We start from the raw sequence: 27,427 nt of genomic DNA, 5'->3' as shown, positions 1-27,427 counted from the left end.
CGCTCTATATATTAAACCATTTTCTGCACAGCAACAAAAAGAAACCACTATGTAAGACTATGTAACAGTACATGGCACACTGTATACGACCTAACCACAGGAAGTATATATCAAGCTAATGCATAAAGAAAGATGTCATCCATTGCAATGATTGTAAAGTCCAGTTACAGTATTACCAGTATACCACAGTAGTTGTTGATGGAAAACCCCTGCCTAAAATATGTGCATATTTGTGAATATAGGTGGCATACTGCTGTACTAGACTATACATGTTGCTAGATACGCACTTATATCCTGTAACACACACATGACTGAGGGCATGTTACAGGCATACCCACACACACATCAGACATACATACAGGACACAGAGGTATGGCAACCCAGATGAGCTTTACGTGTGTACCATACAGTACTGTGTGCAGTACTTACAAACCCTTATGCCTGAGGTATGTAATCTGTGAGGACTACAGGGAACACACAAAACAGTGTTTCCAAGCAATGTGGACATACACCATACTGTGCTGTTTAGGCCTACAGCTTCAGGTAGTACTACAGTTCATACAGGTTTTGGATTCACCAGCAGTACCAATCAATGAGCATACATGTACTGTTTTAGCCTCCAATGGCACACCCCAGTTAACACCAAGGGACTACGTCAGACCATATGCCATACTGCTTTTTATGGCTAGCAATAGCATACACATCTTTTGCTGGGATCAGAGCTAGGACACATAATACCATGACACAAACAGTTTCCCACTAAGCTATCCCACATATACACAACTGTGACACATTCACCAACACATTCACCATCACACTGAGTCAACCTCACATAGCAATTATTGCAACAAGTACATGTGGGTGTGTATTGGTTCATAGGTAGGTAATAGGCTATTGGCCCTAGGGCCTACAGAAGCCTAGCCAGACGGTACCCTGGCCTTTGACACCCAAGTAATTTAATTTCATATTCCCCTGTCAAGCAGAGCCACAGAGGTGATTCCCGGGGTGTATTTCCTATCTCCCATCCAATCATCAAGACTATTCATGATGAGTGCTACTGAGGAGCTTTGTTTGCTATTGATAGGTAGTTTGTTGCAGAGTATGGGATGTCTCTGAGATAGGAATCTATCCCTCCAGCATGTACTGTTTATTGAGGTGACAAGGTTTAGGTCCCTAGAGTGTGTAGCTTGTAGGGATTGTGATCTGTTTATGTGGAGCATGTCCAACAGCTCTGGGTTTGACATAGCTTTGTATGTTAGGCAGAGATCACCTCTGGGTTGGTGGTATGTGACACAGTCTAGCTGTGGTTTTGTGAGACGGTCTGCATAGGGCATCTGTTTGAGGACAGTAATACTCTTTGTGAGATATGTCTGTGGCCTTTCCAGTTGCTGTAGATGTCTTGTGAGGTACATACCAGAAGGGGCATTGTACTCTATAATGGGTTTTGTGAGTGATGAGTAGAGGGGAACACTGACCTCTTTTTCTCTGGATGACACAGCCTTTGTGATGAGGTGTGCCACATAGACAGATTACATGACTAGTGTGGCACTGTGATTATCAAATGGGAGACTACTGTCCACCTGTGTCCCATGGTCTCTTATCACACTTTCGATGTTAAGTCGACTACCACCTATGTGCTAGTTCATGGGTACAGAGGTTTTAGCAAAAGGGATGCCAATGCATTTTCGACATTGAGCTTGAGGCCATGGCTTTGTTACCAGGCCTCTGTCACAGTAAATATGACTCTGTCTCCCTCTCTCTCTCTCTCTATCTATATATATATATATATATATATATATATATATATATATATATATATATATATATATACACACACATACAAATGAACATCCATCGGTGTACATATAGATATACATATAGGCACATATACAGTCCACCTTTCATGGTGGGAATATCAATTATGCGAAGTATGTGAGGTATACAGTTATGTAATGATATTGCACAGTCTTGTGCAAAATGCATTGAAGGTGTTCTCAGCCCATGTGGCTTTAGCAGGCCTCACTGGCTGCAACACTGCAAACATAACAAATCACACCCACAGAGTTTAACCATCACATGTCATATACCAGCACTGTATGCTGTCTTGTTTGCCACACACTACTACCTACATACAAACATGCACATAACAACCTTCACCAACATATATATGACCTCCCTTCACAAACAGTTGCAGTATGTCCCTTGCTCTATGCACATGTACAGATGCTAATATATCTGACACAGATATATCTCTCCGTATGTGTGTGCCATACACACCACACAAGGTTCACACTGTTGTAAGTCCCTGGACCTCATGGCTGACCTGTTGGGCCTTGCTGCAACATGAACAGGTGTCACGTGTGAGCACACAGTAATATTAGAGGGTGTATACATAGTTGCAAATGCTAGATTAGCATACTAGCCTGGTACAGCAGTTGCCAATGCTAAGCTACACGTTGATATGACTATCATGCATGTGTTACTCTGTTACATCCATGTTTATATAGCTGTATGCGCTACTCCCCCAGACAGCCATTGTCCACACTACTGTACAGAACACAGATAACATGGATCAGATGTATGACATTTAATGCTGAGCTACATATATCACAGTTATGTCCCACTGCACACAGCTACACATTGGTTTGTCCATGGCAGTAGTTATGCAGGGCATCTGTGCATAGATACATACTGCTGCCACATATTGATGTTTCAAAGTATGTAGAGTAGTCTTCAAATACATCTACTACATGCCAGTAAATACATATCTGTTACATACCTTTCCTTTGTATGTGTTGGTAGTATTCAGTTCCGTGTGTCTTTGCCTTTTTTTTTTCAGCTGGTGTGGGTGGGTGTGTGTGTCTCTCTCTCTCTCTGTCTCTGTCTCTGTCTCTCTCTCTCTCTCTCTCTCTCTCAGTATCTGCAATGGGATGATTGCATGTGTGGCCAGCAGTACAGCCTGCTTTTATAGGTATCTGCACATGTGCATGCAATGGCCTCTGCACCAATTGGTGGCCACCATTTGGTAATTGCATGCAGCCTGCTGTGTGGTAATTGCAGTACTCACTGTCATAGCAACCCAATGCTATAAATTGCTATGTCAGGTAGGCGTAGCCCTTTCAACTTTCCAAAGTGGGGCCCGTGCTTGTTTGCTGTGGACAACGTTGTGTAAGTCAGAAGGTTGGTATAGTTCTTATATCTGAAGCTAGGGGTGTAGCCAGTTATTTAAATGTTGTACTCAGACCTGAATGTTGCCACTTCCAGTACACAGTTGTCAGTGTAGGATTGTACTCACCCCTACAAATGCTAACACAAGATGTGAATATTAATGTACTCACTTCTGCACAGTTTGTGCTTTTTTATTGTTGACATTAGCACAGGATGCTCAAGAAAACTGGACAATTCCAGTACTGAGTATGCCTGCCTACAACCTTGGTAGACCCTGAACACACAGGTATATTGTACATTTGGGTGGGGATGCAGACATACAGAGAGCATTATATATTATTGTGTGAATGTTATCTTGCTGGACTTTAATGGTTGCTGTGTACCTGTTAGTTTAGCAAGGCAAGTAGTCTGTCTGCATAGCTCCCAACTGTGGACCTATCCAGATGTAGCCAGATGTTAGGCTGTTATTCTCTGTGCAACGCACAGGTCTTTCCAGCACTGGTACAATGGCATTGTTATAGTCGTTTTCTACCAGTACATGGCTACATCCTTTGGTATTACAGTGTTGTACTCCTACATAAGGGTATGCTTGTGGAACTACTTCCAAAGCTATTTGCACAGTGTGGAACAGCAGAAAAGCTGATATGCCTGTGTGTTTCTGCCATGGCCAGGCCTCTAAAACACTCAGGTACATATTTGAACAGAGTGAGGTAAAGGTAGGTAAAAGTGAGATACACCTTAAAAATATTAGGGACAGTAAGTGGAGACTTAAGGAGAACCAGTGCATATGAATTACTACACCTTTTCTGAAGTACAAGTGGTGTCTAACTCCTACATATTGTCATTATTCATTAGATGTAATACCCCACCTTTCTGCCTAACATCAGTACTTTTCAGGGGATTCAGAGGGACACAGCTAACATATGTTTCAAAATCAGGGACATCCCTGATATGTAGTCACAGTTGGGATGTATGTCCTCTGCCCTAGTCAGATATGCCAGTGTTTGTCCTTCTATGATACTGTGTGGGGGTTGTAAAGTGCTGCTGTAACATCATTTACTGCTAGAATGGCTGGATCTCTTATCACAGTCATGTAATGCAATTCCACAACAACCGCTGGTAAAGTTCCACAGAACAGGTTTTGTGTTATGGCATTCCTATTTATCCTTTACATTCACTCATTCTGATGCATGATATATCTATTTCAGCAACAACCTGCTGTATATCTACTGTGGCTTAGTGGTACTTCATGCAGTCTAGTATATCCAAGGTCCGCGGTTTGAGACTGACAGTGGTGTTTTATTTTGCTGCTGAGCAGAACAAGGGCCCTCATATGCAGGGTGACTAAGGCACTTTTAAGCAGTTGTAAGCGGGTTTGCGCGAGTTTGCACGAAAGCTTAGCAATGCTTAGCTAAGCACACACAAGTGCACACTTGCGCAAACCCACTAACTACTGCTTAAAAGTGCTTACTCCCGCTAACCCTTGCGCTCGTTTCTTTGAAAGAAAAGAAAAGTGGAGATAGGACAGTGGTGAAAAAGGGGCACAAAGAGGGAAAGACAGTAGGGAAAACAGCTTGGGATGTGCAGGACGGATGTAGGGAAGGACCATAGCTGCCCATTTCTTTTACAGCAACGGCTGTGCATATGCAATAATTTTGGAGGGAAATATGAAACCTTCCACCCTTGGGAGAGGGGTGAGGACAACATAATATGTTGTACTGCCAGTTCAATTACATTTTATATGTCCAGCAGACATGTGTGCAAAATGAGCAGCTATGTATGGGGCGTAATTTTATTTTGGAGCAGATTGCCCTTTTTTTCTTTTTCCATATGAGAGTGGAATGTGGGGTAGGGGATGTAGAGGTATATTTGGGGAGGTAGGTTGGGGAGGTAAACAGACATGACAAACAAGACGCATACAGGGGTGGAATATGACATGTGGTGGGTGAACACCATTGACGGGGAAGGATGTTTGGAAATCGCAAGCCCATGAGCCCACAGATGGCAACAGTGGAACTGAGATCCCCACCCATGAGCAGTCACCACTGCTCCTTCACAGCCCAGAGGGTGGCTGTTCTGGGGGCTGTATAGGAGGGGCAGGCTCACCCGTGAGTCACGCCACTCGTGCCTCAACCTGGCGTAGAGGATCAGCGACAGAACGCTCGATATCCCTATGCACCACAGCCCAGACCATTCTGAGGGTGATAGGTGACCCTCTTCTGCCCACGCTTGCACAGGGGGGACGAACCCCATCCCCTGCAGGGCTTTCACCTGCAGGTGGCACAGGGCCAACGGAGGAGGAGGACCCAGGCTGGGCACTGGACCTGCTGGTGCCAGGTGCCATCGCCAGCTGAGGTGGGACAGGTGGGTCCGCTGGGACCGGCCTTCCCATACATTCTATGTTTAGGAGGATTTAATGAAAATATAGGTTAGTAACAGTCAACAGCATTCCCAATTAGTTATAACAGCATGCAGAAGTATTCCGATTAACCCAACACACCAGAGTTCCAACAGTTGAACAGCAAGCATGACACATGCATATATGGAACAACAGTGGACATTAAAACAGCATGCAGGTTTAATTGATGGCAACAGGCCACCAATATTGTGGTATTTGAACAGGGCACATGCACCAAAATAAATGCAGATATTTATAAACCAATAGGACATATATCCCAACAAATGTTTTGAGATTAGACATACCCATTGAGGTGTGAAATTGCATTTTTTATGCACATACAGTAGGGTGGAAAATGATAGCTCCATTAACAGCTTATATATCCTTCTAGTTTACACTACATTCCTATTAACTGCAGTTATATGTCCCCTACATGTATTATTACACTACCCAGTTGTCCTTAATTCGTGAAATGGGTTCTGCTAGATCTTTATATACATGGGCTGTATCTGACATACAAACCATCTGGGATGCAGATGTTACTGCTACATATTTTGTGAATTGCTCAGACATACTACTGCTGAGATGGTACACTGACAGCTCTACTTTCCTATACTTATCTAGATATGTTTAGGTGAAATTATCAGTTATATGTTAACAGCTCTCTACATTTCTGCCAGCACAATGACATTTCTGGGGAACACAATACCAAGCTACTCATGTGCCAGATTAACCTGTGCATGCTGGGCATGAACCAACCATTGAGGACTGTGAATATGCTTAAAAGCTACTGGCACTCCCTTCATCCACTTTATATGGGCCTACCCAACTGTGTGTTAACAGCGCTTAATACAACAGTACTATTTCTATAATGCAAGAGTACAACAACATATCAAAGAAAATGACAGACACACTCCAGGAATTATACCTTTATTAAAGACTTAAAACACTTTTCTAGAGGCTCTCTCATTTATTTTATATAGCAGTACATGCAGAATAATTATTAGGGAATTATTATACCTTCCTTTATTGTGTTAAAACACTTTTTTTCAGGCTCTCTCATTTATTTTACATAACAGTACAAGCAGAATAATTACTAACCTGCCTGGTGGCACAGCCTTAGCAGCCTATCTGCATAGGCTTGCTGATTCACAGCATGGACACCTGCAACTGTGAAGTAAATAAAGTGATATTGAGACATACCTATCCATAGTATACAGTAGAATAGCAATTCTTACATACTTAATTCCATGGCTACTTACTCAGTAGTGGGGCATTTTCCAACTCACGGGCTTCCTGGATCCACTGGTCCAGTTGATCCACCTTGCATCTCTTCAGGTCTGCATGGTGGTGTCTGACCTGCTCACCAGTCCAAGGGACACCTGTGGCACTGGTGAGTTCATGCGCTAGACAGTTCCAGGCTTCCGCTTTGTATTGGGTGCCCTGGTACTGGCCCCATAGGAGTCTATCCTCATGATTGTGGACAAAGAGCCAAACCATTACTTTTGACTCCTCAATGCCCCAACATTGCACTCGAAAACTAGAGCCCTCTCCAGCACTGGCCATTGCTGCCTGCAGATGGGAGTTACAACCAGTTATGGCAAGTATTCCCGCCTATGGTGCTTAAATATGCATCATTTCCCGCACTTATTTGTGATTGGCCAGTTTTGAAAAAACTCAGCTGAAGGCACACCTGCTTAGCAATGGGTAAACTTCCATTGATATGTATGTGTGTGTTGAAAATGCATGCTTATGAAAAGCTGTCATGGCTTAGTGGTTCAGTACTGTGATTATGGTGCACAGTATCCCGGGTTTGAGGCCTGTCATTGCTTTTTATTTTACTACTGGCCAGACTGGTTAGGAGGTGTGGCTGTGTTTTATCGACTTTGCTCAACTTTGCCTGACATTGCTCTACGTTGCCCACTGTTGCCCGCTGTTGCGCTGGTTAGCGTGGTGCGCAGCTACATGCAAACATCTTCTGTTTGCGCTCGTTTGCACGATGCATAGCTCCGCGCAAAGCTATTGTGCTAGTTGAAGCAGTGCTTAGCTATGAGCAATTATATTTAAATATGCTTAATACTGGTAAACTTTGCTTAGCAGTGCTTCACATTGCTTAAGATACGTTACTTATGCATCCATCAGTATGCATAACCATTTCACTTTATATATATATATATATATATATATATATATATATATATATATATATATATACATTAAAAAAATTTATTCACTACTACATAGGCCATTTCAATGCCTTTTACTGAAATTTAAATGATAAATGTCAGGGATTATTTTTATATACAGATTTCCAACAGAAAATAGAAAGGGGGGTGGTGGGACTCGAACCAGAAATGCCTCCTCTTTGTGCAAAGGCTCTACCACTATGCTATCACTATTTTGCTTAATTTGTATACAAGTTTCTTATTATCCTCTTTGATGTCTAAACTGCTAGCTGTAGCTAAGCAATGGGCAAACCCGCGCAAATACGGGCAGCTATATCGGGAGTAATAAAAAAAAAATTAAAGTTTTACATTTTATAATTGTACAGGGGTTTAGAATGTGGGGGAGTGTAGTGTTGGGTATGTACACATTTGAGCAGACTCGCTCATGTAGGTTGACATTTCCCGATTGAGAGACGTGCAGGGGCATGGATTTTTGGACTACTCAGCAGTCCGACACCCCCCCTGCACTGGTGCATGCTCCATGTTAGCCTTAGAGTTGAGGCAGCGCGCCCTCATTAATATGCATGGCATGCTGCCATCTTACTCTTAGACTGGCGTTTCCGTGTAAGACTACTTTAGTCTTACATGGAGGATTCGTGAATCCTTGGGAGTATCTTTGCATTTTCTCTCTCTCTCTCTCTCTCTATATATATATATATATATATATATATATATATATATATATATATGTTCTTTGAGATGTTTATACTTACATCTATTTTGATTTTGTACACCATATATGGTTTTATATGATATAGAGTGTTTGTAGCTTTAAACATACATTTGTGTAGTTACTATGGCAGCTAATAATACTGGATGCACTTTGTTTTGATTTGTTGATTGTGACTGTTTCTGCACTTTTAAGATTGTAGTTTTGAAATGCATTTTAGATCTGATGAAGCTTACTGCGAAAGCGCTTATCTGTATTGTATTCTGTCATTAAGACTTGTGTTTTACATCTGCTGTGGACTACTTGGAAAAGAATTTGTTTTTTCAATATTTTTGCTTACATAACAAGTTGTTAATTTTAATTTGATTCATTTTATATATTTCTATTTCTTTTTCATAAAAGGAATTTTTGTTCTCTAATAACTCTCTAAATGTTTCTTGACTTATCTTATATCTCGCTTTTTCTTTTCTCCTTTTCTTCCTTATACATTCTAAAAATACTTTTTTATATTTTTCTTTAAAATTAAGCCACCAAACAGTCCAATTCTTCTAACACTCCCTCATAGTCGTATGATTTTTTCATAATACCACACATTCTTTTTTCTCTTCTAAATCTAATTAATTTTCATTAATTCTCTTTATTCCTTTTCCTATTCTTATATATTCTTCATTTTCCTGTACTTTGACCTATATTGGCACATGATTTGAAAATCCAACATACTTAATTCCTTTTTTATAACTTTTAAACTATCACATAATAAAAAATTAATCAATCAGTGGTTATTCTCCCATACACTTAACTTTCTACTTCTCATAATTTCTTTAGCCATTTTAACATCACAAGTGCTCTTATTTTTCCTTAAATTACAATTAAAATCACTCACCCCTATAATGTCTTTATTTACACAAACATAGTCAAGAATATTTTTGAAACACCAATTCTCTCCTTTTTTGTTACACATGCATATAAAGCTATAAGTCTATGAACATATTTTTCCATCTCACATCTATTACCATAGCTTGGCCTTGTTCCACTATGGTTACATCTAATATTTTAATGCTTTCTTGACATAATATACATATGCCTGAGCATGTTTCTTTCCCCATGTTCCTAACTACCACACCATTCCAAAGTTTTTCAGTTTGTGTTCTTTCTTCCTCTGTTAATAATCTGATATCTTCTAAAACAATAATATGTGCATCTACTGCAGCATATTATTGCAATATACCTCCTTTTAAGATTTTTCATACTGTTCACATTTAAAACTAATATTTTCAGCTTTTAAGAATAGTTAGCATAATAAAACGTTTAGCCCTTTCCTTTCTTATTTTCTCTATGCATTATATTTTTGAATTTTCTTTTCCTTTCTTTAACTCTTTTCCCTATCAAATTATTTTTATTTCTTACTGTGCACCAGTCAGCTTCTTTCCCACGTGTCTACTCTGTTTCATTTTTCTTGTTACTTTCTTTAACTTCATATATAACCTCTTTATCAGTTACATCTTTATGTACATCTTCTTGTATAACACATTCTACTATCGCTTTATCCTGTATAACTTCATTTTAATTTTCTTGCACATTCATTTCACATTCTAGCCATGAATGAACAGTATTGCCACATTTTTTTGCACTTTAAATCACATTTTTTGCATTATGCCCTGTTTGACCACATAAATAACAGCTTTTTTATCACATTCATTGATTAAATGATCATTTCTTCCACAAAAATAACAAGGTTTTGGTTGACCCCTGTATTTCACAATCCCCCTATTACCGTGAACATTAATAATACTAGGTACATGCATAACATTATCATTTTCCATTTTCAGTATTAACTCCACATTTCCATCCCCATTCCATAGTCCTCTTTCATCACATATTTTTGTAGTGTCCATTACTTTTTTACAAATAGTTAACAAATGCTCTTTCAGTTCTTTTGCTTCAACTTCAGTTCTAAACTGGATCATTATTCTTTATTTGTTTGTCCGTAAAAAGCTTGCATGACATATTACCATGGATAAATATTTTTCTTTTGTTCATAGGCACCCAAAAAATTTCTCATGGTCTGCCCCGTCTCAAATATCAAGTCACAAAAAGTATCTTTATTAATTAAAATAAATGCTCCTACCTCTTTTGCTTTGACACCCAGAGATGCTATGACAGAGTCCCAAACCTTATACCTGTCCAAGCTTTCTCCTTTTTTGCAGCTGACATGTACTGCATACTTCCATTTTGTTTCTTTTATTTCTTCTTTCTTCTTTGCTCCTTCTCCCACAGTTTGTGCATAAGTTTTTGTCTCTTGAACTTTTTCTGGCACAGTCTCTTCTCCTTTTTCTTCTATTTTCTCCATGGTGTCACTCTATGAAGTTGCTGCTCCACTTTCTGGTTCAATTTGATTTACCATTTATTCCAAATAATCATCCTGCAACCCTCCCAATTGGAGGGTTGTAATTATGTATTTCTCAGAGTTAACCATCTCTCCTTCAAACAATTTCCTCTGAATGTTTTCCTCTGAATCCATCTCTGTTTCAGCTACAATCTCCTTTTCCTTCACAATCTCCTTTTTCTCCAATGTCACTGTTTTTTCTGTACCCACATCATCAGAAAAAAAACTTCTGGTAGTGATTCTACCCTTTTGACATTTTCAGCAACTTTCATTCCAGTTTCAGCACAAGCTAAATCAGCCATGTTTTCTCCCTGTTTCTCCAGGCCACCTCCATGCCTGGAACAGAAACAGGAAGTTCATTGTGTCATAGACAAATGCTTCCCCATACAACAGAGTAGGGGAAGTTCCCTGATGCTTCAAAAGCTTATGGGCTGGTTTGAACACATTAAAGCACCAGTAAAAAAGGAAAAATTAAAAAAAAATAGGCAAACACCACAGTTGAAAACTTTAATGAACCACAACAAAAAACTACTGTAAAATACAAATGGTAAGTAATTTTAGTCATTAGAATGCATCTTTAGACCCACCAAATGCCATTAACTAACTTCTTTTTAAACTTTAGCCTGACCAATCAGAACAGTCATTCAATCAAGCTGTCTAAAAAAATACTATAATTATTAAAATCAATGCATCCATACATAAGCCATATTCTTCGCTGCAACCATTATATAATAGCTCAAATACAATCATAGCATAATATATTTGTTTTGGTTCATTAAAGTTTTTGATATCGTCAGCCATGGTGTTCGCCTACTTTTTCATTTTTTCCTTTTGAAATTCCCTGAGGCCCTGGCCAAAATTTCCCCAAATAGTATAAATAGTATGTTGTGTCTTCCCTGAAAACAGGCTACTAGCCTAGAGGGGAGTAACCCTGTCAAAAGGTAAATTGTTTTGTATTTGTGTCTTTCGGCTTTTTCCCAGTTAGGGGTCACCACAGCGGAACTCCGGTCTGCTAATGATTGGTAGAAGATTTTTACGTGCCGAGTTACCAGCTCTGATGCACAACCTTCAACAAAGGTACGCCCCTTCACGCATGTCTCCTCACAGAAGACGCTTTAGCTGAGAATCGAACGGACAACGTCTTAGTGTGAGTGGACAACCCTACCGCAGCACCACCACTGCTCTTGGATAAGATCTTTTTCATCTGTGAACTGTGGAAAAAAGTTCCATGTTAAAAAAATATATATATATATATATATATATATATATATATATATATATATATATATATATATATATATATATATATATGTGTGTGTGTGTGTGTGTGTGTGTGTATAGGTTACAGCAATGCATAGTGTAGCCAAGTAAAGACAAAAAAGCTGAAATCCACTCTTGAAATTTCACAGATTTATCATGTTTGCAGTAAAACATTCTATCATCTCACATCCATTAATACCCAGTCAGCAAAAGAAGTTATTGCATTCATGAAAATGAAAATTTTCAACACAAGATATGCCTGCATATGTATTTAATGTGTTGGAAACATGTAAGCTCCAGTATGAATTTCTTGAACTGGAACAGCTGAAATGTAACTCACATAAGATTGTTCTGAAAACCAGATGAGGTGGTAGAACTAAATTAATTAAATGCAGCAATGAAGAAAAGGAAATCACCATGGGCAGGATTCACAAAACCTCCTTGTAAGAGTTAACATGTCTTACACGGAGGCTGCATTTAAACGGTATGACGTCAGCATGCCATGCATATTCATGAAGGCATGCTGAATCACACCCTAGGCTAACACGGTCCGTGTAGGAAAGTAGGGGGCGTTTCCGAATGGCGAGTTCTGCAAAGGGACACGCCCCCAGAAGAGTCAGAGTCCTGAAAGTAAACTCCCACGAGCGAGTCCACGGAAATGTCAAGAAACACAACACCACACATGCCCCCACAGACTATAAACCCAACTGTAATGTAAAATGTAAAAATAACAGTTTAATTTTCTTTTTATAATTTCAAAAATGTTTGCCCGTAGTTGCGCTCGTTTGCGCGGGTATGCCCTCCGCTCAGCCACAGTTAGCAGTCATTGAAAAGCATATAAGATCTAAATATGCAAATTAAGCCAAGTAGCAATAGCGTAGCAGTAGAGACGTTGGCCAAAGAGGAGGTAGTCACGGTTTGAGCCCCCACAACATCATTAAAAAAAAAATTTATAAGTGCCCATAGCTGAGCAGCAGCTGAGTATGACTACCCGCAGGTGAGCAGTGGTTTAACACATTTAAAATGGGTACCCATAGCTGAGCAACACTTCACACAGCGTAATATGTGTGCTCATAGCCAAATAATGCGTTACCCAGTGTAAGCCGTTTGCATGGAGCTGCGCAGCACGCCAACCGGCTTACTGACGGGCAACGTTGAACAAGCTGTATCAAAACTGCCTTTGCACAGACACACCTCCTAGCCTGTCTAGACAGTCGTAAAATAAAAAAAAAGCAATGGCGAGGCTTGAACTCAGGATACTGTGCACCATAGTCAAAGTACTAAACCACTAAGCCATGACAGTTGTACTGAGAAATGCAGTATTAGCATATATATAGGAATGAATGGAAATAGAAGCATGACAAAGCAGATTTTTATAAGCTGATACATGTCCAAAATGGCCAATCACAGATAAGTGTGGGAAAACCGGCATATATAAGCCCCATAGGTGGGAATACACAGCATAACTGATTGTGGAACCCATTTGCAGTCAGGATGGCAGGTGTAGGAGAGGGCAGTCGCTTCTGAGCACAGAGGTGGGGTGTTGAGGAGTCCTAATATATGGTTTGGCTCCTAGTCCACGATCATGAGGCTCAACTCATGCAGGGCCAGGTTCACTGGGGCACATACAAGGCAGAGGCGTGGAACCGGTTGGCACATGATCTCACCAGTGCCACAGGCATACCAAGGACTGGTGAACAGGTCCGTCACCACCATGCAGACCTGAAGAGGCGTAAGCAGGACCAACTGAACCATTGGATCCAGGAGGCCCGGCAAATGCCCAATGCCCCACTACTGAGTAAGTATCCATGTAATTAAGTATGTAAGAAATTATCTTAGCCTATATTATGGAGATGTATGTTCCAATATTACTTCATTTATATCACAGCTGCAGGTGTCCGTTCTATGAATTGGTGAGCCTATGCTGATAGGCTGCTGAGGTTGCGCCACCAGGCAGGTTAGTAATTATTCTGCTGGAATTGTTATAGAATATAAGTGAGACAGCTTGTAAAAGAGTTCAATGTTGTCACATATTAATAAAGTTCAAATAAGCCTAGAAGAAAGATTCTGCTAGTACTGTATGATTAGATAAGTGATGCAGCCTGTAATCCAGAAATAAACATTAAACAAGTGTGAAATAGAGATTTTCCACCTGTATTGTAAAATCAGATAACTGCTTCAGCCTGAAAATGACTGGTGAACAATCTACGGAGGCTAGACATGTGTCAAATACATCCCCTTTTAAAATCTGCCATATGAAATAAGTGAGTCTGTTGGAAAGGATTGTTGTAACAAGTAAGAAATGTTAATAACGCCTAGAATTCAGTACCATCATGAATTGTAAAAATAAAACAAGTGAGAGTGTGAGAAAGAGGTATGAATCGACCAAGAAAGCTGTAATAAGTCTGGAATAAAGTTATACTGCAGTCAGTACATTATGAAATGAATGAGACAGCCACAACCAAAGAGTGAAATGGGTTTAATAAAGTACTGAACCTGGAATGTGTCTGTCCCACAATTTGGATATGTTGCTGTACCCTTGCAATATGGAGAGAGTATGGTTGTATGAAATACTGAACATCCACAGTTGTCTAGAGCCATATAAATCAAATGTAGCAGGATGCTGTACCTGAACACAGCCAGATATGAACATGTATGAATAAAAATGGAATGTATATTAATGTAGCAGTAACATTCCCATCACCAGCATTCCTAAGGTTACATATAGGAAACTGTACTAAGACATGTAGGGTATATATATCTGCAGCTACTAGAAATGTACAGCATATGTATAGGTAGTTTAAGTTGTTAATGTAATATTTCTTCATCCTACCCTATTTCACAAATAATGCCATTCAACACCAAACTGGGTATGTGTATTCACAATTAATTCCCATGGACATTTGTACTGTTGGTTCATACATATCTGCATGTACGTTGATGCATGTGCCCTGTTTACATATCCAAACCTGATGGCCTGTTGCCATCAATCAACCCTGCATGCTGTTGGATTGTGTACTGTTGTTCTAAATATGCATGTGTTATGCTTGCTGTTCAATGTTTGGAATTCATGGGTGTTTGGTTAATGGGAATACTGATGCATGCTGTTACAACTAATTTTGAATGGTGTTGTTTGTTACTAACCCAAAATGTCATAAAATACTGCTAAACATAGGACAACAGGGAAGGCGGGTTCCAGCAGACCCACCTCTCCCACCTCAGCTGGCGAGTGCACCTAGCACTAGGGCCCAGGCCGGAACCTCCTCCGGTGGCCCTGTGCCACCTTCGGGTGGAAGCGCTGCAGGGGATGGGGCTCGTCCCCACTTTGCAAGCGTGGCCGGAGGAGAACGTCCACTCACCCTCCAAAGTGTCCGGTCTGTGGTGCGTAGTGCGATCAGGCATTCTGTGCTTGAACCCCTATGTCAGCTTGAGGCACGGGTGGCGCAACTCACGGGTGTGCCTGCCTGTACTATACAGCCCCCAGCACAGTCCCATCCTGGGCAGTGAAGGCGCAGTGGTAACTGCCCATGGGTGGGGATCTCAGTTCCACTATTGCCATCTGTGGGCTCATGGGCTCGCGATATCCAAACATCCATCCCCGTCAATTGCGTTTCCCCCCACATGTGTCATACTCCGCCCCTGTATGCGTCTTGTTTGTCTTGTCTGTTAACCTCCCCAACCTACCTCCCCAAATATACCTACTTTCTGTACCTCACATTCCACTCTCACCTGAAAAAAAAATAAAAAAAGGGCACTGTTCCCACAAAAAAATTACGCCCCATACATAGCTGCCCATTTTGCAGACATGTCTGCTGGACATGTCAACTGATAATTAAAATTGGCTGTACAACATATTTTGTTGTCCTCACCCCTCTCTCAGGGGTTGAAGGTTTCAAATTTCACACCACATTACACACATATGTACAGCTGTTGCTGATAAAGAAATGGGCAGCTATGGGCCTTCCCTACATCCTTCCTGCAAATCCCGAGTTTGTTTTCCTACTGTCCTACCCTCTTTGTGCCCCCTTTTTCACCACTTTCCTATCTCCCCATTTTCTTTTCTTTAAAAGAAATTAGCACGGGTGTTAGCGAGAGTAAGCACTTTTAAGCAGTAGTCAGCAGGTGTGCACTTGTGTGCGCTTAGCTAACCGACTGTGCACATGCGTGAGCATCACGCAAACAAGAGCAAACCTGCTTACAACTGCCTTAGTCGCTCTGAATGACAAGGCCTGTAGTCTGCTCAGCAGAAAAATAAAATTCCTCTGTCGGTCTCGAACCCAGGACCTTGAAAACACTAGTCTGCATGACTTACCACTAAGCCATGAGTGATATACAAGAACTTTGTGCTGAAAGCAATATATCATGAAATAGAAGGACTGAATGTAAAGGGAATATAGGAAGGCTATTATACAAAGCTTGTTTCTTGTATCTTTACTGGCAATTATTGTGGAATTGCATTACATTAGTGTGATAAGAGAAACAGCCATGCTAGTAGGTAATAATGTTACAGTAGCACCTTGCAAACCCTACACAGTATCAGAGCAGGATAAACACCGCCATATTTGAATAGGTAAGAGGCCAGACCTCCCAACTGTGACTGATTTACAGTGATGTCCCTGATTTGCAAACAAATGTTAGCTGTGCCCCACTGACTCCCTGTGAAATGTACTAACAGTAGGCAGAAAGGTGGGGAATCCCATGTAATGGTAACTGTCAATAAGTTAAAGTAGATACTACTTGCATGTCAGAAATGGTGTAGTAATACATATGCTCAAAATACCCCACAGTCACAACTGCAGAATATCTGAAATATATCACGGGTGTATCCCACTGATATGTACCATTCCCTGAGGCTGCTCAAATATATACCTGAGAGTGTCTGAGGCCTGCAAGTGTCAGAAACACACAGGCATATCAGCCTGTCTGCTGTTACACACTCTGCGAATAGCTGTAGAACTGCTTCCACAAGTACACCCTCATGTAGGAGTACAACCCAGAAATATCAATATAAACTAAGGACAGTATAGCAGTTTACAAGCACTGCATGTGCCTGATATTCATAACTGTTTGTACAAAGTACAAGGCCCCACTACTGCTCAGCAGCAAAATAAGATACCCTTGTAAGTGTCAACCCCCACACCTTGGCCTCACCAGACTGCATGCAGTGCCATCAAACCACACCAAACATATAAGAAATTGCTGCTGAAAGAAATATATCATGCATTACAAGGAGTGAATGTAAATGGAAAATAGGAAAGCCATAGCAACACATTCCAGTAAAGACAAATAGCAGGCCTTCAAGGAGTGAATGTAAAGGCTAAATAGTGAAGCCATAGCAAGAAATTGCAAGAGCTACTGTTGTATACCAGTTAATCCCACAGGAAAGTACATATTCCCATGTAAACAGTATTAGCATTATTAGGTGTGAGTTAACATACACACTGAGTAGAATGAACTGGAAGAAGCAACAGTCAGGTTTTAGTACAACATGCATTTCAGTGGCTACAACACAGCCTTAGATATGAGAGACATATCAACCTTTTTACTCATAAAATAGTGTCCAGAGCAAACCAGCATGGTCCCCACCTTGAAAAACTGAAAGGTCTACACCTACCTAACCTAACATTTTATAGCACTGTCCTGAAATCAGTGAGAACTGCAATTACCACACAGCAGGCTGCATGCAATTTGTAAATGCTGGCCAACAATTGGTGCAGAGGCCATCACATGCACATGTGCAGATACCTACAAAAGCAGCCTGTACTCCCAGTCCACACATGCAATAATATGATGGCAACTGGAGGGAGAGAGAGAGAGACAGACAGAGAGAGAGAGAGACACCAAAAAAAAAAAAAAAAAAAAAAAGCCATCAAGACAGCAGCAAGCCAGCCAGCAGCAAGCCAGCCAGCCAGCAGCCATCCAGCAGCAAGCCATCCAGCAGCAAGCCAGCCAGCCAGCCAGCAGCAAGCCAGCCAGCAGCAAGCCAGCCAGCAGCAAGCCATCCAAAAAAGCTGTCAGAAACAAAGGTAATGTAAACTACGTAATCTAATAATCTACATACTGTAAACCCTCCATATGTGTTAGCAGTCTGCATCTATATGTATATGAAGATGTGCATAGGGCAAGGGACATACTGCAACTGTTAGTGAAGGCTGGACATACATATGTAGTTGAAGGTTGCTATGTGCACATATCAATGTAGGTTGTAGTACAATGTACAATGTAGGTTGTACAGCAATGGATGTTTAGAAGTATGCTAGTGTGTGTATGTGTATGTGTGTGTGTGTGTATAAATATATATATATATATATATATATATATATATATATATATATGTATATGTATATGTATATGTATATATGTACATAGATAGAGAGGTATGTATAAATAAATAGACATATATAGATAGATAGATAGAATATGTATATACATATATATGTAATAGACACATACATATATAGATATCTATAGATACATACACATATACAGACAGATATGAATATCTATAGATATGTATGTATATGAATATCTCTCTCTCTCTCTCTCTATATATATATATATATATATATATATATATATATATATATATATATATATAGACTGAGAGAGGCACATATGGGCAGATGTATTGCAACAGGTGCCTGGTGAAAAAGGCATGGACTGAAGACCAGTGTGGATACTGGAGTACCACACCCCATTCCAAAACACTTTAACCACTAACCACCACATAGGAGGTTGCCTGCCTACTACTGGATGTGTCAGAAGGGAACATGGGAAACAAGTGTACAATAGCCTCACCTTTGATATTCACAGTGGCACACTAGTCTTGTAATCCCTGTACATGGTACGTGTCATCACAAATGGTGTATCAGCTAGGGAAATTTAGGTCACTGTACCCCTCTACACCTCGCAATGTCCTACACAGTATGTACCTCCCATGACAACTACAGCAAGGGAAAAGGACACAGACATACCTAACAAAAAGTGATAATGCCCTCAAACACATTCCCTATGCAGAGTGACTGACAAAACCACAGATAGAGTGCCTTTCATACTACCTACACAGAGGTTACCACTGCTGGATATACAGAGTTATGTCACACCCATACCAGTTGTCCAACCGCCATGGTAACACCTCACAATCTGTCCAGCCTTAATGACCTATGGCCCTCATCCTTGTCACCGCAGTAAAGAGCACATGCTGGAGGTACAGGTTCCTATCCACAAATAAGCCATACCCTGGACTAAACCACCCAGCATTAACAAGCAAGGCACATTATTAGTAGATGTCAGACATACCCGTGATGAATGTTATGCAGATAGGTAATATGCCGTATGAGTCACCTCTGTGTAACTGTGTGACAAGAGCAAGTACAATCACATTACAAGTGTCCCAAGGGGCAGGGTAGCATAACACTATGCTCCCATAGGCCCAGGGCCAATAGCATAGTACCTACCTATGACACAATGCACACAAACATGTAGTCATTGCAATACCAACTATGTGAGGTGTAATGAGTGTGCCACTGACTGTGTGCAAAGTCTGTAATGGTGTGATTGCTCAGCATGACTTTGTGTCTGTCATGGTAGTGTGTGTCCTCGGTGTGAGGCCAGAGAAAGATGTGTCAGTTATTGGGATACAAACATACTACATTGCCATATGTTGTGCTGTGGTTCCCTGTATATGACTGCGGTGTAGGTAGGGGTATGGCAGCAAAGACTAGGATGGATTACCATTGAAATTGTAACCGTGCATTGCATGCATTGCATGGGATGACAATATTCCCCATCCATTAGCTTGATACATACCCCCAGTGTGAGGTTGTGCATTGGACCTCAAACAGTGTGCTGATTGCTGGTGTATACAAGTTTGTTGTATGGAGTGTGGCAGGCACTGTCACACAGTTGTTGGCTGAGCACTGATATGTGTTAATTTACATGTGTATCCCCTGATAGACAGACAGATGCTATATATGGCAGTTCAGTGATATTAGTACAGTAGAGTATTATGTGTGCCATATTACTTGCTCACATATTTTTCTTTTCCTTCCAGGGTGATGGTGCATCAGCACAACCCCTGTTATTCAACTGCAGAGGATGAGGAGATACACCAGAGCCTGGTGTGGGATTTTTCCACACTGTTTTCCCGGACCAGCCAGAACCAGCAGGAGAGGGCTGCACTGTGGCAAGACCTTGTCCGTTGGGTAAATGACATAGGCATGCATAACCGGACATATGAGCAGGTATGCCATCACTGCAGTGATTTCATTGGAAATGTCCGTCAGCGTGCATCTGATATCCACAGACAACAGCTTGCCACAGGTGGTGGGGTACCTATCCACCCCCCCCTCACCAGACTGGAGGAGCTCCTCCCAAGTGTTGTGGCTCCCAGCCAACAACAACAACATCTACAGACATGTGTCATGATGGAGGCTGGAGCCACCCAGCATGTGGACATGGAGCGTGCAGGTAACATGCCATATCTGTAGTTGAGTGTTGTCTGCACTGGTAGTTTATGCATGTGTGAGATGTGTACTGTGTGTGTAGCTGTTATCCTGGTAACTCTTGTGAAAGATTGATATTCTGAATATCATCAGTACACCTGTGAAAGCCAACTGTTGTACTACTGTACTGTATCATACTCACAGTATCAATGGCACAGTTGTGCCCACTGACAATAACTGTCTTATTTGTGCGGGTCCCTCTGGAGTAACAGCAAGGCAGCCAATCCATGCTGGTGAGTGTGTAATAACAATACTATTAATACTAATGATAACAATAGTAATAATACCCTCAAACAGTATTGTGTATGTGTTGGATTGCAGGTGTGTGTGTGTTTGTATCTCATGTACTGAGGAGTGTGCATGTGTGCATGTGTGCATGTGCATGTGTGCATGTGCCCATGTGCATGTGTGCATGTGCGCATGTGTGCATGTGCCCATGTGCATGTGTGCATGTGTGCATGCGCCCGTGTGCATGTGTGCATGTGCGCATGTGCATGTGTGCATGTGCCCATGTGCATGTGTGCATGTGCCCGTGTGCATGTGCCCGTGTGCATGTGTGCCCGTGTGCATGTGTGCATGTGCCCGTGTGTATGTGTATGTGTGCATGTGCCCATGTGCATATCTGCATATGCCCATGTGCATGTGTGCATGTGCCCATGTGCATGTGTGCATGTGCCCATGTGCATCTGTGGTAACATTGTGTACACACCGTAAAATGTGTTTCCTGTCTTCCTCTCACAGGTTCTGATGTTGCTCTGTTGGCATGCAGCAGGGAACCTGAAGCCACTGCTGGGGATAGTGATAATGATGATACATGTGTAATGGCACAGGGAGGTGTGACAGGGTCTGTTGTTGGTCAGCCAATCGACAGTACACAGCAGTCAACCCCATCAATGCGCACAGTCATCCTGCCGATACATCCATTGTCACCAATGTCCTTAGCTGAGGGACAGCATACAGTGGGCATTGACCAGGGTAATGTGCTATCAGTGGCACATGCATCCCCTCACAGCAGCCATGGCCAGAGTCCTGACATGGTTCCACACAGGCAGATGTCCAGGGGTTCTCGTGGGAGCATCCATGGTCATACTGCCCCTGTCGGATGTGCCCACAGAGGTCTTTCAACCTCAGCTATGTTCCGGGCTGTAATGCAGGCACAGGCACGTATGGAAAGGTACACCAGACACGGTCTGAGGGAGCTTAGAGCACATCGCACTGCTATGAATGGCACTATGCGTGATGTAGCGGCTGCCATCCGTACTGTTGGCGAGGTCATTGACAGACATTGGGGGGACACATTAGATCTGTTCCACAACTACATGTCCATGAGCCAGGGCAATGCAGGATGGTTGAGGCGTCGACTTGGACGTATGCCAGCAACATCAGCAGCTGGCAGTCGTCGCAGACGACAACAAACACGCAGCCGCTCCCATAGTGCCAGTACCAGCCCCAGCAATGCTGGGTCTGTGCTGTCATCAGACCACCCTAGAAGACCACATGCACATGGCTCTGGACAGTCCCAGCAGGGACATGTGTCCAGTCATCAACCAACTGCTTCTGATGACAGTACCCAGTCTGGCTTAGTACCCGATACTGTCTGTAGCACCCCTGCCAGGCACAGGTACCGTGTCCGTGGCCAGAGACAGTGATCTGTATGACCTTGCAGGTACAGTCTGTGGCTGTCCACAAACACCCGTATATGGCAGCCATGAGGTTGAACTGTGTGCATGCATACACACATGCATAATGCTAACACCTAGGGCTAACACATGCACACACACACTGCATCAACATTGCCCCATGTTGTACTGTTGTCCCTCACTAACATACACACACACACATACATGTTGATTGGATGTGTCAATGGCAGACTCTGGCATACCAAGTACACACCCTGTGCATATGATGAAACTGTGCCACCTCCTGCAATCTGTAACATTGATGCAGGAACAGGATAGCATGGTGCTGATGCACAGGGTGACTACATAGAACTGTAGTAATATTATCATGTTGTTAACAGTACAGTGTAATGATATCACTGTGGGTATATCCCAGCATGCCTGATGCATTAACAGTATGATTGTCATTGTAGTTTTTTATACACCAGTGTTAATTCCAACAATGTAATGTCTGCACATCTTTGCATTCTGGTGGTAAGGCTGAAAACACAAACCCACCTACATAGGTAGCACAGGGTATAAGAAAATGGAAGTAATGATACTCAATGCCAGACATGTAAACCGCAAGATGCATGCAGTCCAAACTCTACTCAGCATGGAGAATGTTGATATCTGTGCAGTGACAGAAACCTGGTTCAAGGCTCCCAAGAGCACCCTAGCACTACCAGGTTACACCTCATACCATGCTTTACAGCCCCAAAACATGGAACTAACTATGAAAGGACTGTGAGTATCAATAAATGTCAAGGATACCCACACCCCCAGGTTGGTGCCACAGCATGAAGCATCACAGACTATCCGTGTGCAACTAACAGTGGGTAAAACTGCCTTCCAGTTCATAGCCTGCTACAGACCACCCTCCTAAACACAGGAAACCCACTCGGCCTACTTAAGAACACATGAATATATGAAGGTGTCTCCAAACAACATTATATTGGGCAACTTCATCTACCCACACATAGACTGGGAGCATTACTGTAGCTCCAACACCCTAGGCCAAAGGTTCCTAGAATTCATAAACTCAAATGCTATGGAACAACTTGTTACCACTCCCACAAGAGGGGAAAACATACTGCACCTGATCATCACTAACATGGGGACTCTATGCTCCAGACCAGAAGTGTATCCCTCACTGGTAAGATGACACCATAGAGTAATCTCACTGTATATTCACATACCAACCGTAGGCCCTGCACAGAAAACTACAGTGAAAAAGTTGTGTAAAGCAAATTCCACACAGGTCAAAACCGAGACAGAGGTGGAATCCTTCAAAGCCCCTGGGCCTGTGGAAAATACAGCCCACACTGCTGAATCCTTTATAAACGCATTCTATGAATACCTCCATGAATGCACAGATCATGCAATTCCAAATATAACCAAGACCCAATCCTCCAAAGACAGGCGTCCTTTCTGGTGGACCCCAGCCACATAACAGAAAACAATAGAAGGAGGAAGCTACTACATGATCGACCAATATCCCACAAAGGGAAGGCATCTCTGATCAGTATTTGGACAAAAATTACGGGCACTCATAAAATTGTCTAAGGCCAGCTTCAAAAGAAATATTGCACAAGACACTAAGGATAATCACAAGGCTTTCTTTACTTATGTTAGGAATCTGGGTGGGAATTCCCACACAGATATGCTCAGAAGTTGTCCTAAATGACACAGAATACACCTAAGCCACATACATTGCCAACGTCATTGCTGACAGGTTCCGCACAAACATCTCACCCCCCTCCCCACCACAAGGGCAAATATATATCCCAGCAGAGTAATGCCCCCCTGACATCTGAGATGCTCAGTCGCCCTCTCCAAAGCAGAAACACAGCATCAATGGGAGCAGACAGTGTCCCAGGCTGCATCCTACATGAACTTCAAGAAGAACTAAACACAAACATAAAACTACTGTTCAATCCCAGCCTTGCTACAGGATATGTAGCCAAGGAGTGGCGTACAGCAAAAGTGATCCCTCTCCACAAAGGTGGTGCCTCAACTGATCCTGGAAACTATTGCCCTGTACACCTGACTAGCTTGGTCTGCAAAGCTATTGAAAGGATCATCATAGACCTCAGAAATAAAGTTATTGGGGACCTACAGACACTGGATCCTACCCAGTTCGGCTTTGTTGAGGGCACATCCTGCCTCTTAAACCTGGTTGATGTCTTTGAAACAGTCACCAAGGCCAGTGACGAGGGTAAGGTGTTCAACACAGCCTACCTGGACCTCGCAAAAGCCTTCGATACAATACCCCACTCAGGCATTATAGAGACACTCACCAGCATAACTATAAACCCCTATGTCACTAGATGGATTGCAAACTGGTTCATGGACAGAACACACATGGTCAGAATTGCTGGAGCCATGTCACACTCCACACCGGTTACAAGTGGCATCCCACAGAGTTCAGTCCTGGGACCTCTCTTGTTTGGTATATATTTCTCAGAGGTACAGGCCAACACAGAAGGACTGTGGCTGAGCAGGTTCGCAGATGACTGCAAACTGTGCACCATAATCAACTCACCAGCCAACAGAAGCATCCTACAAAAGGGCCTTATAGAAACAGACAGCTGGTGCCAGAGCCATGGCCTCAAGCTAAATGCCAAAACCTGTATAGTCATCCCCTTTGGCAAAAACTAAGTGCCCACAAATTAACACATAGGTGGTAAGCCATTAAGTACTGTACACATGATTAGGGACCTGGGGACCCGAGTTGATAGCAAACTGTCATTTGACAACCACATGGTTGTAGTGGTTACACAAACAGTTTATATAGGCCACCTAATTATGAAGGGATTCACAGCTAGATCACAGGAGGTCATCCTGCCTCTTTAGTCATCCCTCATCAGGCCCATAATTGAGTACAATGCCCCATTTGTGGTGTACCTTACCAGACACCTGACCTGCAGCAACTGGAAAGTCCACAAAAGTACCTCACCAAGGGGATCAAAGGGCTCAAACAGATGCCTGACATATAGAACCATGTCCAACCTGGAATTAATGGACATGCTGCACCTCAGAAAATCCAAATCCCATGGAGCTATGTGCTCGTGACACTTGCACCTCAGCACTTACATAAATAGGACATGCTGGAGGGACAGATTTATAACCCAGAGGCTCCCTTCACTCTGGAATAAAATCACAGTCCAGGTTAGGCAGAGTCCCTTAATGACTCTCTGCAAGAGGAAAGTTGCTGAGTGGATGGGAGATTGTAGGTTTACCCTGGGTATCACTTCTGTGTCACTGTTACACAGAGGCTGAGTATACTAACCTGGAAAAAGGCCATATCAAAATTCATTTAACATGGGTGGCAAAAGACAAACACAGTCTGGATAGGCTTATAACTGCCCTAGGGCAGATAGCCTAGTATGAACCTATGAACCTATTACATGATGTATCCTCAACTGATACACAGATGTAGGAAACCCAGTGTCAGTGATATCCCTGCAGTACTACACTATACCAGTAGCCATTCTTACTGAGCCACACACATCCCTGTGAAGAATGCTGTTTGGCATATAGCAGTCTCACGTACATGCCAACACACTAGCGATATGTTAATCCATGACTAGAAATGTATACAGTGGCCTACAATGCATTCTGCACATGACACACATGACCACCACATGGGTATCATACAGATGGATACCTGTTGTCCAAGCCATGCTCTATTACTGTAACGTAACTGTAACTTTGTCGTCAGCATGTACTTAACATAGTATTCCAGTAGTACCATGTAGGTGGCAGCACCCATAATGTAGAACGGGTAATGGTGTGTACATATGGACATGTGTTTTCTTGTCTATCCTGTGATATTCACATTTCCAAAGGTATTGTGCAGTCCCTTGGTGTATCGCCTAAGCAAGAAGTGTCTTTATGCATATCAGCAACAGTTGCCATACACCTACACTGGATGTCCATTACTCACAGACTTTGCTGTGTTATAACATGTGTGACATATACTCCAGACATGAACCCTCACCCACATTGATATATCACAGCTTACATGAGTGTGTGTCATCCAGTTGGCCTAGGACACAGATCACTGCAGTAGCCTGCATTGTCAACAACATACATGTATGGCGTACAGTCTGGGAATCTGCAGGACATGCTGGCACAGGTAACAACTGTATTCACATGAGGCAGGCTTCACACATAGGAACTATTTAAGGTCACAGGTACATATCTCTATGTGGCACACACATACCTGATGTGTGCATTGAAACTACTGTTATAATTATATGTCATACAATAATAAAAGCAACACCCACCACACATTGACAAACTGTGTGACAAAAACACACATGGCATTTGTAGGATTCAAACCCCTACCTAACTATGTTATGACACTTAAGAGAGATGCATTAGCGGAGCGCTCTATTCGCATTACTGAGTGGTTTCCCTTCTCCTGCTATACTTATAGGGTGCCGACATCATCAGTCTTTACAAAGAGGAATGTACATCATGTAGTGTGTTATTCCAGTTGCCAAAAGGGCCATTTCTTTCAAAGAGAATTGCACACACCCTGCCCACCACCCCCAAACACACACACACACAAAGCATTTGCAGGATTCAAACCCCTACCTAACTATGTTATGACACTTGAGAGAGATGCATTAGCAGAGCGCACTATTCAAATTACTGGGTGGCTTGTCTTCTCCTTCAGTATTTATAGGGTGCTGACATCATTATTTAGAAACAGGTATGTACATCTATTACTATCCCTCAGTATGGGGGATAGAATATATATGCATTAACAGACGCCTACTTCAGGGTCACATATGTACATCAGCACTGCCAGGTTATGTTTTATACCATGCTTCATGACCACAGGACTTGTAACACACAACACAACCAGGGGGTGTATCCATATACATCACAGATACACACACCTCTCAGTTGTTACCACTGCACTAAGCATGACAGGCCATACATATACAACTAGCATTGTGCAAAACTGACTTTTGGTTTGGTGTGTAGTTCAGACCACCCCTCCCATATCCAGGAACCACACTTGGCTTCCCTGGGAACAGTGTAGGATATGAAGGTGTTCACATACACCATTACAGTGGTTAACTTCAGGTACAGGAATATTGAGTGGGGGAACTACTCAGGCCTCAACAACATCACCCTACAG

The sequence above is a fragment of the Protopterus annectens genome, chromosome 3.part0, assembly GCF_019279795.1.
Source record: "Protopterus annectens isolate FY-2018-M chromosome 3.part0, PAN1.0, whole genome shotgun sequence".
NCBI lineage: Eukaryota > Metazoa > Chordata > Ceratodontiformes > Protopteridae > Protopterus > Protopterus annectens.
The sequence above is the reverse complement of the archived record's forward strand: the minus strand, read 5'-3'. Positions refer to the sequence as shown.